At 45.3% G+C, this 15,453-nt stretch overlaps 1 protein-coding gene across 2 annotated transcripts in view; it reads right to left on the minus strand.

The window, feature by feature from the left end:
* DGKQ (diacylglycerol kinase theta) overlaps positions 1 to 15,453 on the minus strand; it is a 149,529-nt gene that overhangs the window by 114,846 nt on the left and 19,230 nt on the right. Inside the window, exon 1 of one of the 2 annotated variants that reach the window (XM_025199098.1) lies at positions 10,713 to 10,810. The exons of the other annotated variant lie outside the window; for it this stretch is intronic. The gene's annotated coding sequence lies outside the window, so the exon portion shown is untranslated. Of the gene's footprint in view, positions 1 to 10,712; positions 10,811 to 15,453 lie in introns of those variants that run through there. 2 annotated transcript variants of the gene reach the window in all.

Raw genomic sequence — 15,453 nt, forward strand, 5'->3', positions numbered from 1 at the left:
AGCAAAGCTGGTAGGCTCACTGGGGCTGGGAGAAGAAGCAGAACCCTTAAAAGGGGTTAATGACTGGGCTATGAGTTGTGTCTAAGATGCTGGAGTGAAATCTGAGCTAGGAAGGCTTGGGCCATAGAGTCCGAGACCTGCAGAGGGATGTGCTGGGAGGGGAGATAGCCCTGAGAGGGAGTGGGCTGAGAGAAAACAAACCAGCATAGGTGTGTAAGGAGACACCTAATCACTTGTGTTTGCATTAAGTCTATTTTCAGAAGGAAACTGCTTAAGAGAACAATTTGCCAGTAAAAGAAACAAATTGAGCTTATTGTCTGCAGCAGCAGTTCTGTGGTCACTTTGCTGTGTTACCAGGACTGATTAAAGAGCCCACTTTCCCCCAAGCAGCAGAAGCCTTACCTCTGCCATCTAGTGGTGGATCATAGTTATAGCTGTGTTGCTATTTAGTATTATGGGAAGTGGACTGTGACCAGGAGGAAATCAACTGGGTTATGAGGCAACTGTTTTAAAGGGTAATAACAGGGTGAATTTAGTTATTTAGGTTGTTTAACACAAGTAGGACCACCCAGTATGCTGGAATAATCCACCTAATTTGTAGTTGTAAATTTTATCTAAATTGTTAGTTTTGTTATCAACTATTGTTATCATATTTTTATTTATTTGTCTGTATTTAAATTGGCTGTGTATAATAAAGAGTAATGTATTCATCGGGTTCAGAGTAAATTCCTGGGCAGTGAGGGTGAGGGACACACCTCTCCACTGGATACCTCAGTCAGTAGTCTGCCAGAGGGGCTCCCAGGGCTACTGGCACCCTGAGGACACAAAATCTGGTGCATCACCCAGCCTCAGCATGCCGGCATGGGTTACATTTAAAAAATGAAACAAAAAATACAATGGGAAAGTTGATTTAAAAAAAATCAAATTATTTACAATCAGGATTTTGGCTTGCCAATTTAAATCAGTGATTCAAAATCAACTTGATTTAAATCAATCCACCCTGGTAAATAACTTTGCCATGCTTAAGCAGTAGGAGATTTCAGTAGCATAGCCCTTAAGCCTATTTAAACATTATCTATCTCAAGAAAAATTTGACTATCAAGTACTTGGGCTCCTTTTAAACATATTCAAATGTAGTACCTGATTCAGGCATCTAGATTTGTATTCAAGCTCCTAAAGGCAAACTGATATTTAGAGAGGCTGAGCACCCATAATTTCCCCGGAAATCAAGATAACCTAGGTTCATCTGATTGCCAACAGATTATCTACTTACAGTTGTAGATGTATTACTAGATGCCTTAAACAATCAATGTCAATAGTCTCCATCTACTTGCCGAAATCAGCTTCCCAACAAGGAAAGCAGTGCCAAAACAGAACACACCTGGCAGATCAAAGACAAGCCACATCCACTACATGGCAACGCTGCTGCGCTCAATAGACTAAAAGTCACAGATGCAGGAAGAAGTTAGGATGAATATTAAAATTGCTGAATATCTCCCTGAAGATTCAGAGCTTGACTGGCCCACAAGAAGAAGTTTGAACTACATCCAAATATGGATTGTAAAACTAAAATTAACATGCAAACTGTGGAGATATTTCAACAATGCAAATACTATGTGCAAACGTGGAAGAAACTTTCAAAATAAAAAGCACCTATTAGTCTTAGGACAACATACACGAATGAGGACCTCGCTAAAGCTACAGATGGAGCAATAGGTATGTACCTGTTTCTGAACCCAAACTTGAACATGGTGACAGGACATGGGAAAAATAAAAAGATCTATTTACTGATTGCAGAACAAGTCTGGTACCTGAAGGGGCTCCTAAATGGATATCTAACTATGTAGCAGAAAGCCATATTTCAAAATGTTTGGGTTTGTTGTTTTGTTGGGGTTTTTGTTTTTTGGGGGGTTTTTTTTGGGTGGGGGGGAGGGTGCAAACACTAACAGCTCATACAAAAGCAAGGTCTTTTAAGGTATGACTAAAAGGGTGGCACAGAGTCTGAACCCCTGGGTCTAAAGAATTTGCTACTTTCCTTTGATGGGAGCAAAAGAGGGAACCAGGAATGTTGTATCCCAACTTTCAAACCCATCACTTTCCTGGCACCTCTTCTCAGACCCTAGCCCAGAGACCCTGTCTTATTATAGGCAAGTAGGGCTGGAAGGAACCCGTTAGTCATCTAGTCTAGCTCCCTGAACGATGCAGGATCATCCCTGACTAAACCAGTCCAGTCAAGTGTCTGTAACCTGCTCTTGAAAATTTCCAGGGAGGGAGAGTCGACTTTTCAAGATAGCCTATTCCAACCCAGGGGTGGGCAAAAGGGCGGATCCAGCCAGCAGCTGGACTCCCATTTCCCAGCAGTGCCTGCCTACATTGCTGCAATTGGTTTTTATTGATACCCCAGAAGCGGCGGGACTGTGACAGTGTGGGGCCAGGGTTTCCATGGAGACTGGCCCCAGCAGTGCTTTCAGGGTGCGTGGCTGGGCAGGGAACTGCTCCAGGGCCAGGGCTGGAATCTTGCAGAGGTGGCAGCGTGGTCTGGAGATGAGGCAGAGCTGCAATCCGCTGCCTGTCCACCCCTGCTCAAGTCATGCGGACAGCGGATTGCAACTCTGCCCCAACTCCAAACCATGCTGTTATTGCCACAAGATCCCAGCCCTGCCAGCACTGCTGGGGCTGCTCTCCATGGAAACCCTGGCCCCTCACTGTTACAGTCCCACCGCTGCCAGGGTCTCCATCAAAACCAGTGGCAGAGATACAGGCAGGGACTGCTGGGACATGGAGTCTGCCACAGGCCAGGCTGGACTTTGCCCGCCCCTGGCCTAACCACTCTCATAAACAGAAAGTTCTTCCTACTCTCAAACCTGTTCTCTAGGACGACCAAGAAGTCTCATCTCCATCCTCTTTATAATTGCCCTGCAGGTATTTGAAGATTATCAAACGCCCCATAGTCTTCTCTTTGCCACACTAAATAACTCTACTTTTCAGTCTTTCTTCATAAGTCTTGCTTCCCAGGCGCCCAAAAATGTTTTTTTGGTTTTTGGGGGGTTTTTTTTGGCTCTGTGTTGGACTCTCTCCACTCTATCCACATCCTTCTTAAAGTGTGGGGCCAAAACTGGACATATTATTTCAGTTTTACCCCAGTGCTCTTTCCTGCCATGGCAGGGGGTCGAACTTGATGATCTGTCAAGGTCCCTTCCAACCCTTACAAACTATGAAACTAGGTGAGGTCTCACCAGTGTAGAATAGAGCAAAAGAAGCATTTCCCTTGATTTTCAAGTGACACTCCTGTTGATACAACTCAGTGTGCTGTTGGCTTTTTCGCAACAAGAGCATGCTTTTGGCTTATATTCAGCTTAGGATCTACTGTAACCTCCAAATCCTTCTCTGCAGTACTGCAACCTAGCCAGTAATTCCCCAGTCTATATTTCCCAGGCTACAGTCCCCACAAAGCCAGACCAGGGCCTGGATGGAAACATCAATGGTCAGTGCCCTCTCTCCACAAGACAGAGCCTGCATAGGTACAGGCAGAAAAGAGATTGTAATTGTAGTGGCTTTGGCGCTGTGATATATTCCACACATCCTGTTGACTCTCCTGCTGGTTCCTTCTTCCTCTCCCCCTCCCCCCTATCGCATTGGTATCAGCCAATATGGCTGATCGTGAAGGGGGAAAAGACAGCCCACCACGGTTCCCCCCATCTCTCACCATAGGAGAGGAAGAGAACACCAAAAGCAGGCTGCCTCCGGCATGGGAGGCTCTGGCGCACTGCTTCTGAAGCAGCATGACCCTGCAGATTACCGGGGAGAAGGGACAGGGCCCAGCAGGCGAATGGGGTCATAAAAAGATGGGCTGCAGAGCAGCCAAAGGCAGAGGACCCCATGAGGCAGGGCAGAACGGAAGAAGAGGGGCACGAAAGAGGAAGAGCAGTGGCAAACAGACCCCGGGGATGGGAGAGAAGTCCACGGCTGGGAGAAGAGGCAGAAAAGCCCCTGAAGTGGGTCAGAGCTGCACAGGAGAGGCATCCGGTGGTGAGACTCCAGAAGCAGGGCTGTGGGACACCGCTGAGCCACAAGGGAGAGTGGCGCATGGCACAGAGGCTCAGGAGAGAGGACAGCATTCTGCAGTGGAGGCATGAGGCGGAGGGGCCCCAGAGATGGGGCAGAAGACTGAAGAGTGTTGCATGGCAGAGCAGCCAGAAGCACTGAGCAATGGCAGCAGAGGGGCCACGTTCAGAAGGAATCAAGCCAAGGACGCCGAGACAAGTGGCTGGGGGGGGAGGGGGGGGCCCTCGGGGAAGGCTCAAGCCAAGGACCCCGAGACAAGTGGCGGGAGTGGCAGTAGGAGCCTCTGGGAAGAGCCCAGGCTCAGGTCAGATGGGGCCAAGGTAGGAAGTGGTGGCAACCCACTAATGGATGCACCAATAACACTATGGAGGGGAACAGCTAGGAGCCGGAGGGCCCACTGGCCTCAGATAACTGAAGGAAAGGGACAAGAGGCTCCAAACCAGGAGAAGGTCAGGGCACACAACAGCACACACTGATGGTTTCTTGTTACAGTTCACCTGTGGGTGTATTCATTATAGAGCTATTATCTCAGGACCGAGATGGTTTAGTTGTATTGATTCTAATCCAAGGCACAAGAGATGGCCTATGAGGAGTTAGTTGCTGGTGCATGCTCGTACCAAAGACTGCCTGACTGCCAGATGAGAAGGTATCATCTGTGACAGAAACCTCAAGATGCTGTTCAGGCCCTGGATGTGGTAAGGGTTGGATATAGGGAAGGTTGGAGCCCCACAAAGAAACCAGGGTGTAGGATCCAGAGAGTCACCTGCTGGGAGCTGTCTCCCAAGAAGATAAGATCAAGTCATGGCAGATGAGAAGGAACAGCAACCAGAACACGCAAGTGGCACTCACATGGGGACCCCACCCTGTCATCACCAGTGAGTAGGGCACCAGCCAAGAGAGGACCCAATCCCTACAACACATACCAATGACACGGATTAATCAGCCATCGATATTGGCCAAAAAAGTCTTTATCGGTCCACCCCTAGACAAAAGCAATCAAACTTTCATCGTACTTCATCCTGGGTAGAAGTCAAGAGATTTAGCTCACATAAGATTGCTACAGGATCAAAGGGACATCAGTTACAGGAGAACTCCTGCACATTCTTAAGCAGCAGCTCCCCTTCACCTTTTAAAGCAGCTTAAATGCATCTTTGCCCATAACCTGACATGAGGTGCCTTTTTTTCTTTTCTTTTTATGAAACCATGATAAATTTTATGACACCAAGCCTGTACAGTATGATACTTCAATACCATCATTTAAGCCAGTCAATTTTGTTCCAATTTCAGCAAAAGCTAGGCTGGACTTCAGAGGCTTGATTCAACTACCACTGAAGCAAATGGAAGATCTCCCATTGGCTTTCAAGGGCTTTGGATCAAGTGCGCTTAGTCCCACCCAGGAAAGCACTCATGCAAGGTAGCACATGGTCTTTCCTGAATTATGGCCACCATCATGGTCAGCAAAATCAGAGAATGAACCAAGACGCTCCAAACTTAAAAGAACAACACACAAGATTTTGTTAACAGGTACTATAAGCCTCATCAACTTTCATTTTACTCATCTGTACACCCCAACATTCTCAAAGAAAAAAAAAGTTAAAAAAAATGTTTCTCCTAACAAAAACAGATGAAGTTTAATAAATTAACAAAGGCCATTCTGTAATGCATTAGTACTGCTTTAACAAGGAATTTCATCATAACACTTAACAGAATGTACAGTGTTTATTTTTTATATGTTCAGAGCATATGCTCATAATAGTATGCTTAAAAATATTCTCTGAACTACTCTGTAAAACTGAGACACCAAAGCTGCAACTCCTTGAAAACTCACTTATTGCAACTCAAATGAGTACTATGTTGAATATGACACCCTTTTCTAGATCCCCAATGTTGAGCATTCACAAATGTGGAACACCGTGCCTTCTGTATGTAAAACATAACAAAAAAGGAATATTTTATTATACAGATTTTCTGAAGTTCTGATGATAACTAGAAGCACTGGAAGAGCCACTTTTCAACTGTCCTGCACCTTAATTGGTCATTTATACCAGTGAAATTAGATAAAATATGCTATTAAAAATCAAATTGGTACCATTTTATATCCATGGTCACTAGTTTAAATGGCTGCAAAAGACACAGGGCAGAACCCAGCTGTGAAGCTTTATTCTCATGTTTTGCATATAAATCACCAAAAATACTTCCCTGCACACCTGTAGGGAACTTTTGGTTACATTTGCTTGAATGGCAACTTCAAAAGAAAAAAAATAAAAGGAGGAAAACCTGAGAGTATGGCTTTCATACCATCTATGACAGAGGCTTGCCAGTGCCATTTCTTCTCCTACAGCACACAAATTGCTAGACCAATAAATTTAGATTACATTATGAACACAGAGAAAGAGAGAGAGAGAGAGACTACTGTATATTATTTTTTTGTTTAGTTTCATCTACTCAAGCACATTAAAAAACCCAGCCAACCAACTGCCCCAAGAAACTTACATTCTAATTAAGCCAAATTTTCAGTAAAAATTGTTAACTAGGGGACAAAGATAATTACTACATTTTAGGAACTTTAATTCATGTTTTGATACTAAAACTCCAGGCTAAAAGGTACTGTTTCAGGGTTAATGTATTGTCCTTTACATTGCAGTGTTCCATATTATTCACATTTTATATTTTACTCTCTCCTATTTAAGATGTCTAAAAAGTTGCTTTTTTTAAAAAAAAAAAAGTTTTTCATAAACTGAAGTTACCTTTTAGCTTTAGTTTCGTTTTTAACACTTCAGCCCTTTCCAAATACTATAAAATTTTTAATGATTAAAAGTCACTCTCCTACAGCAACACACAAACCTTGAGTTTTCTATAACATGACGATTTTTAACCTACTCCTGCATACCTTTCTAACAACAATCTATCTATCTCTCAGCAAGGGCCAGGGCCAGATTATATATACATGGGCTTAGTACATCTGTCTGTGTGTCTGTCTGTCCGTAACGCTCTTTAAATGCGAATAGTTTTAAAACTGTAAGAGAGAGAACACATCTGTGTCTTCAGAGAAATTTCTTCGCTAAACCTTAGTATTTGTTTAGTGACTGTGTCAGGATGATTCCAACTTCCAGAATTGTGAGGAAAAACAGGGGCCAGAGCTGTTTCTACTGAGCTCCTCCCAGGAAGGTGCTGGGAGCCCAGCACAGTGGGGAGAGGAGAGGGAGGATCCAGCTGAGGAAAAGAGGGAGCCGGGCAGAGGCACAAAGCAGTGGGCGAGCAGCAGCGGCTCCGTCCCAAGCAGGGAAGGAGGTGCCTGGGGGGCAGTGTGGAGGAAGCTCCAGAGCGTGGGCAGCTATTGCAAAGTGCAGAACTTGCCTGCTCTGGCCCTTGCCCAGCAAAGAGGTGCACAGGCAGCGGCTGGGCGGCAGTATGGGCGGGTCTGCCTCCAGCCCACTGGACGAGAACAAGTGCAGGAAGGGATTGGTATCTTCAAATGTTCAGCCTATTCTCTTATGCTTTATAAATATTTAATTTATTTAATAAATATAAAAAGTAAAATCTATCCGTTTTTGTCATTTGAAATTCATCCATCATTCTTGATTGACAATTCGCTAGTCATTGATAAATGCCATCCATTTTGCTTTCAGGAAACAGGCAAAGAGGCAAAGTACAAAATAAAACAGTAAGGGCACATCTACATGTGCAATTAATGCAACTGAATTTACCCTGGTTCAATTTCAGCTGCAGTAACTAATCCCAATGTCACTGTCTACGTGTGCATTTAAGCACAATAATTTACTGTGCTGCCAGATACCACTTTTATCTGATGGGACTATCTGACAGTGCAATAAATTAGTCTAGTGCACACTAATCGCCATGCATGTGTAGATGGTGATCCTTTGCCGCGCAGCAAATTAGTCTGCTGTGCAGTAAAGCGTCTTGTGTAGACATGCCGTAAGTGTTGCAAAATATTTCTGAGGGAAAAAAAGTGTTAGAATTTGAAATTAAGAGGTTGGTGATTTTCCAGTGTGTGTGCATGTGTGCGCACAAACACACACACCCTACCCCACCACAGGGAGCTAACCGTGGCAGTTTGTGGAACCCTGGGGCACCAGCTAGAACTGTCCTTTTGGTTCTTTTGGAGCTAATGACGAACCTCAGGATCGCGGTACAGGGATACCTCCTGTAACAGCACTCTGACAGAACAGGCAACTATTTACAATATTTATTACGTACAATAGGTCTATATAAGGGGTGGGCAAAATACACCCCGCAAGCCAGATCTGGCCTGCTGGAACCCTAAAATAAATTTAGAAAATATTTATCTGCTCCTGGCTGCCTGTCAAAGACAACAGGAACCAGGGCTGTAGGACCCAGGGGGAGCTGGGTGCAGGAGACAGAAGCCTAGCCCCACACCACCCCCCACCCTCAGCCATTTCCCTGCCCTTCTGCCCCCACCCTGCTTCAGCACCACATGGCTTCCAGCTGCATAGCTGGACCAGGAGCATGGGGTGGGGCCGGTACCCCAGTGTGTGCGCATGTGTGTTCATAGGGTGAGGTCTTCTTGCCCAAGATGACCTCAAAGGCGAACCAGGCGGAAGAAAAGTGTAACCCACTTTTCAGCAGCTGTAAAGGTGGATGAAAGCTGCAGCAGATCAAGGGTCTCCAACTGTCTTGGATTCCATGCCATTGGACTTAGATCCCTATCTGTCAAAGGACCGTGCATTTGTTGGCATGCAACAACATCCTCATGCTAGAAGAAGTTGCACACAGGCATCTTCCTTATGGGAATTATACATCTCCTCTGCACAACAGGAAAGTCCTACAGCAATCAGCAAGTGGTGACAGGGACAGGACTGTGAGATCTGGAAGTTTCAATCATGGACTGGCATGTAAGCAGTGGGTGTTTGCTTCAGTCATCTTGTTCAAGGACAGAGGCAGTAAGAGCAGTTTGGCAGCTGCACCCACAACTGAGCAATCCCATTTAGGATCCACTCTGCTCACCCCACATGGGGAGGGGCTAGAAAAATGCCCCAAACATAGTCTGTCTCAATCAGTTCCTGACTGGATAACCGCATCCAGTGGGATCACCTCTACGCAGTCACAAAGAAATAAAAATGATTTTGGAACCCAAAATGATTTTAGGTACGAACCTTAATGGACTACACAAATAGCGATCACCCCAAGCGAAGAACAGCAATCATCTCTCGTGAACTAAGTTCAACATCGACATTGCTGCCCTATCTGAAACTCGACATGCTGTAGAAAGACATCTGAAAGAAGAAGGTGGAGGATACACCTTCTTCTGGAGAGGGAGAGCAGAAGAAGAGCCACAGATGCATGGAGTTGGTTTTGCCATCAAAAACAAACTTGTGAACCAACTCTCAGAACTCCCTACTAGCGTTAATGAATACCTCATGTCTGCCCACCTGAAACTTGCCAAAAACCAACAGACAACAATTGTGAGTGCATATGCCCTGACTCTTGATGCTGATGAGATCATGAAGGAGAACTACTCACAGCTTGACACCATCCTGTTAAGTATTCCAAGGGAAGGGAAGATCATCCTTCTTGGAGATTTTCATACCAGAGTGGAAAGAGTACCATTCCAAAGTTTTGAGTCTATCAGAAAAGGCGGCATTGGAAATTCAAATGCTAATGCAGTCCTTCTCCTGACAAAGTGCACATAACATGGACATGTCATCACAAATACCCTGTTCCAAAGGAACAAGTTCAAGATGTCCTAGAAACACCCTAGATTGAAACACTGTCATTTGATCGACTACATGATTGTTCGGACTCACGATTACCAGGATGTCCTGATTACAAGAGCCATGACTAGCACTGGTGACTGATGGACTGACCACCGCCTCATTCGCTCCTGCATGTCTATCAGGATTGCTCCTAAATGAAGAATGCATAGGAAGCAGATCAGGCACAAGCTAAACAGAATGCTTGAATGACCCACTCAAACAGAGAAAAATTCCAGCAATTCCTGAATGAGATATTATCAACAGAGCACCCAGAAAGAGTTGAGGAGCACTGGACGAGACTCAAGACAGCTGTTCTCTCATCCTGTGAAAATAGCATAGGATACAAGACCAGGAAAGATCAAGACTGGTTTGACAAAAATGACACTGAAATGCAAGGTCTCATCGACAGGAAATGGAAAGCTTTCTGTGCCTGGTAGAATGACATTAAACTTTGCCATCAAGAAAAATGCACACCAACAAGCAAAACGAGAGGTGCAGAGGAGAACATGAGAACTGAAGAATGAGTAGTGGATTCAGAAATCAAAAGAAATCCAACATTTTGCTGGCATCCGTGACACTCGTGGCTTCTTCAGTTCTACCAAAGCTGTCTACGGGCCCAGCACTCAAGGCCTTAATCATCTAAGATCAAAGGATGGAACAACACTCCTGAAAGACAGTAAATCCATCTATGCTTGCTGGAAAGAACATTTCCAGGACCTTCTGAATCTTGATTCAACTGTTGATGAAGATAAGATTGACAACTTTTCACAGAAAGCAAATCAAAGAAGACCTCAGTTTGCCACCTACCCTGGCAGAGGTCGGGAGCACGATCAGGAAAATGAAGAATAACAAGGTAACCGGTGTTGATCGAATACCTGCAGAGATTTTCAAAGGAGGAAGAGAACAACTTACGTGTCAGCTTCAAGTCCTCATCCTGACAATCTGGAACAAGGAAGAAATCCCAGCCGACCTAAGGAATGCCTTAATTGTTGCTATCTTCAAGAAGGGGGACAGAGCTGACTGCGGAAACTACCAAGGCATCTTTGTTGGCCACTGCTGGGAAAGTTATTGCCTGTATCCTCGCTAACCACCTTCTCACACTTGCGGAAGAAATTCTTCCAGAATCTCAAAGCAGCTTCAGACCATCTCAAGGAACTGTGGACATGATCTTTACAGCATGTCAAATCCAGGAGAAGTGTCATGAGCAAACTTGACCTTTCTATTTGGCCTTCATCGACTTCTCTAATGCCTTCAATTCTGTAAACTGCAAAGCCCTATGGAAAATCCTGTCCAAAAAATCGGCTGCCCAAACAAGTTCAGTGTTTTGAGACTTCTCCATGATAATATGTCAGCAAGGGTTCTCAGCAACGAAATCAAACAGAACCATCTGAGGTGAAAACTGGAATGAAGCAGGGTTGCATCATCGCTCCAACTTTGTTTTCCATCTTCATCTCCACCGTAACGCACCTTGTTGACAGAAAGCTCCCACCTGGAATGGAAATTGTATAGCATGGACGAAAGACTCTTCAACCTCAACAGACTCAAGTCCAAAACAAAGACCACGACAATATCCATACAGAGCTCCAGCATGCCAATGACAACGCTGTCATTGCTCAAATCTGAAATGGGACTCCAAACCATTCTTAATGTACTCTCACAAGTCTACAAGAGTACTGGCCTAACTCTAAACAGCAAGAAAACGCAAGTCCTTTACCAACCTGCTCCAAATGGAGAAACAACCTCCCCCCACCTCCATTCAAATCAATGGAGAATTGCTGGAGAACATGGATCACTTTGCCTATCCTGTACGCCATCTTTCATCAAAGGCAGACACTGACGTGGCAATACACCACCACTTGAAATGTGCAAGTGCAGCCTTTGGACGTCTGAGTGAGAGAGTCTTCTTAAATCATGACATCCTTGCTGAAATGAAACTCTTGGTTTATCAAACCATTGTCATTCCAACTCTGATGTATGGCTCAGAAATTTGGACCATGAACAGAAGACATCTCAAGAGCTTGGGAAAGTACCACCAACAGTGCATTCGCAAGATCCTGCGGATTAGCCGGGAGGATAGACGCACAAACATCAGCGTCCTGGCCAAAGCACATTCCAAGAGCACTGAGGCCATGATCATCCAAAACCAACTTCGCAAGACAGGTCCCATTGTTCACATGCCTGACTCCCACCTTCCAAAGAGAATCTTTTCCTCACAGCTGAAAGAAGGTCAGCGAAGTAGCAGAGGGTAAAGAAAGCGCTTCAAAGACACGGTGAAGGCAAACATGAAGAGGTGTAGCATTGATATCAACACTTGGGAGACCCTTGCTCAGGACCGACCAAAATGGAGGAAGACTCTTTGGGAGGGACCTCAACACTTTGAAACAGCTTGTCAACGTATAGAAGAGGAAAAGAGGAACAAAGAACATCAGAACATCCAACGCAGCAACACAGTACCCATCCTTACTGGAAACACCTGTCCTCACTGCGACAAGACAAGACAAGACATGTGGATCTAGAATAGGGCTGTGGAGCCACCTGCATACTCACTATTAAGATCCTTGGAAGACAATCTTACTTGCTCACAAGTGATCACCCATCATCACCATAAAACAAGTCCAACAGGCACACCCCGCCATACACATACGCCCACACCCTGCCTCACACTGACATACACGCAGATCCCCACACCCCCCCAGCCACCCTCCCCTCACAGCCCCCCACATATCCCATACCCACCTACACACCACCGCCTCATTCGCTCCTGCATGTCTATCAGGATTGCTCCTAAATGAAGAATGCATAGGAAGCAGATCAGGCACAAGCTAAACAGAATGCTTGAATGACCCACTCAAACAGAGAAAAATTCCAGCAATTCCTGAATGAGATATTATCAACAGAGCACCCAGAAAGAGTTGAGGAGCACTGGACGAGACTCAAGACAGCTGTTCTCTCATCCTGTGAAAATAGCATAGGATACAAGACCAGGAAAGATCAAGACTGGTTTGACAAAAATGACACTGAAATGCAAGGTCTCATCGACAGGAAATGGAAAGCTTTCTGTGCCTGGTAGAATGACATTAAACTTTGCCATCAAGAAAAATGCACACCAACAAGCAAAACGAGAGGTGCAGAGGAGAACATGAGAACTGAAGAATGAGTAGTGGATTCAGAAATCAAAAGAAATCCAACATTTTGCTGGCATCCGTGACACTCGTGGCTTCTTCAGTTCTACCAAAGCTGTCTACGGGCCCAGCACTCAAGGCCTTAATCATCTAAGATCAAAGGATGGAACAACACTCCTGAAAGACAGTAAATCCATCTATGCTTGCTGGAAAGAACATTTCCAGGACCTTCTGAATCTTGATTCAACTGTTGATGAAGATAAGATTGACAACTTTTCACAGAAAGCAAATCAAAGAAGACCTCAGTTTGCCACCTACCCTGGCAGAGGTCGGGAGCACGATCAGGAAAATGAAGAATAACAAGGTAACCGGTGTTGATCGAATACCTGCAGAGATTTTCAAAGGAGGAAGAGAACAACTTACGTGTCAGCTTCAAGTCCTCATCCTGACAATCTGGAACAAGGAAGAAATCCCAGCCGACCTAAGGAATGCCTTAATTGTTGCTATCTTCAAGAAGGGGGACAGAGCTGACTGCGGAAACTACCAAGGCATCTTTGTTGGCCACTGCTGGGAAAGTTATTGCCTGTATCCTCGCTAACCACCTTCTCACACTTGCGGAAGAAATTCTTCCAGAATCTCAAAGCAGCTTCAGACCATCTCAAGGAACTGTGGACATGATCTTTACAGCATGTCAAATCCAGGAGAAGTGTCATGAGCAAACTTGACCTTTCTATTTGGCCTTCATCGACTTCTCTAATGCCTTCAATTCTGTAAACTGCAAAGCCCTATGGAAAATCCTGTCCAAAAAATCGGCTGCCCAAACAAGTTCAGTGTTTTGAGACTTCTCCATGATAATATGTCAGCAAGGGTTCTCAGCAACGAAATCAAACAGAACCATCTGAGGTGAAAACTGGAATGAAGCAGGGTTGCATCATCGCTCCAACTTTGTTTTCCATCTTCATCTCCACCGTAACGCACCTTGTTGACAGAAAGCTCCCACCTGGAATGGAAATTGTATAGCATGGACGAAAGACTCTTCAACCTCAACAGACTCAAGTCCAAAACAAAGACCACGACAATATCCATACAGAGCTCCAGCATGCCAATGACAACGCTGTCATTGCTCAAATCTGAAATGGGACTCCAAACCATTCTTAATGTACTCTCACAAGTCTACAAGAGTACTGGCCTAACTCTAAACAGCAAGAAAACGCAAGTCCTTTACCAACCTGCTCCAAATGGAGAAACAACCTCCCCCCACCTCCATTCAAATCAATGGAGAATTGCTGGAGAACATGGATCACTTTGCCTATCCTGTACGCCATCTTTCATCAAAGGCAGACACTGACGTGGCAATACACCACCACTTGAAATGTGCAAGTGCAGCCTTTGGACGTCTGAGTGAGAGAGTCTTCTTAAATCATGACATCCTTGCTGAAATGAAACTCTTGGTTTATCAAACCATTGTCATTCCAACTCTGATGTATGGCTCAGAAATTTGGACCATGAACAGAAGACATCTCAAGAGCTTGGGAAAGTACCACCAACAGTGCATTCGCAAGATCCTGCGGATTAGCCGGGAGGATAGACGCACAAACATCAGCGTCCTGGCCAAAGCACATTCCAAGAGCACTGAGGCCATGATCATCCAAAACCAACTTCGCAAGACAGGTCCCATTGTTCACATGCCTGACTCCCACCTTCCAAAGAGAATCTTTTCCTCACAGCTGAAAGAAGGTCAGCGAAGTAGCAGAGGGTAAAGAAAGCGCTTCAAAGACACGGTGAAGGCAAACATGAAGAGGTGTAGCATTGATATCAACACTTGGGAGACCCTTGCTCAGGACCGACCAAAATGGAGGAAGACTCTTTGGGAGGGACCTCAACACTTTGAAACAGCTTGTCAACGTATAGAAGAGGAAAAGAGGAACAAAGAACATCAGAACATCCAACGCAGCAACACAGTACCCATCCTTACTGGAAACACCTGTCCTCACTGCGACAAGACAAGACAAGACATGTGGATCTAGAATAGGGCTGTGGAGCCACCTGCATACTCACTATTAAGATCCTTGGAAGACAATCTTACTTGCTCACAAGTGATCACCCATCATCACCATAAAACAAGTCCAACAGGCACACCCCGCCATACACATACGCCCACACCCTGCCTCACACTGACATACACGCAGATCCCCACACCCCCCCAGCCACCCTCCCCTCACAGCCCCCCACATATCCCATACCCACCTACACACCACATATCCACACACACACACGCTCTCTCACCTCACACCCCCACACCTATCTATCAGGTGGGGGATATTTGAACACTCGTGGCACACAGGCCAGGTCCCGGAGGACTGGAAAAGGGCCAATGTGGTCCCCATTTTCAAGAAGGGGAGGAAGGAGGACCCAGGCAACTATAGGCCAGTCAGTCTCACCTCCATCCTTGGCAAAGTCTTTGAAAAAATTATCAAGGCTCACATCTGCGAGAGCCCGGCAGGACAAATTATGCTGAGGGGAAACCAGCA

Source organism: Alligator sinensis, unplaced genomic scaffold, assembly GCF_000455745.1.
Source record: "Alligator sinensis unplaced genomic scaffold, ASM45574v1 scaffold607_1, whole genome shotgun sequence".
NCBI classification, from domain to species: Eukaryota; Metazoa; Chordata; order Crocodylia; family Alligatoridae; genus Alligator; species Alligator sinensis.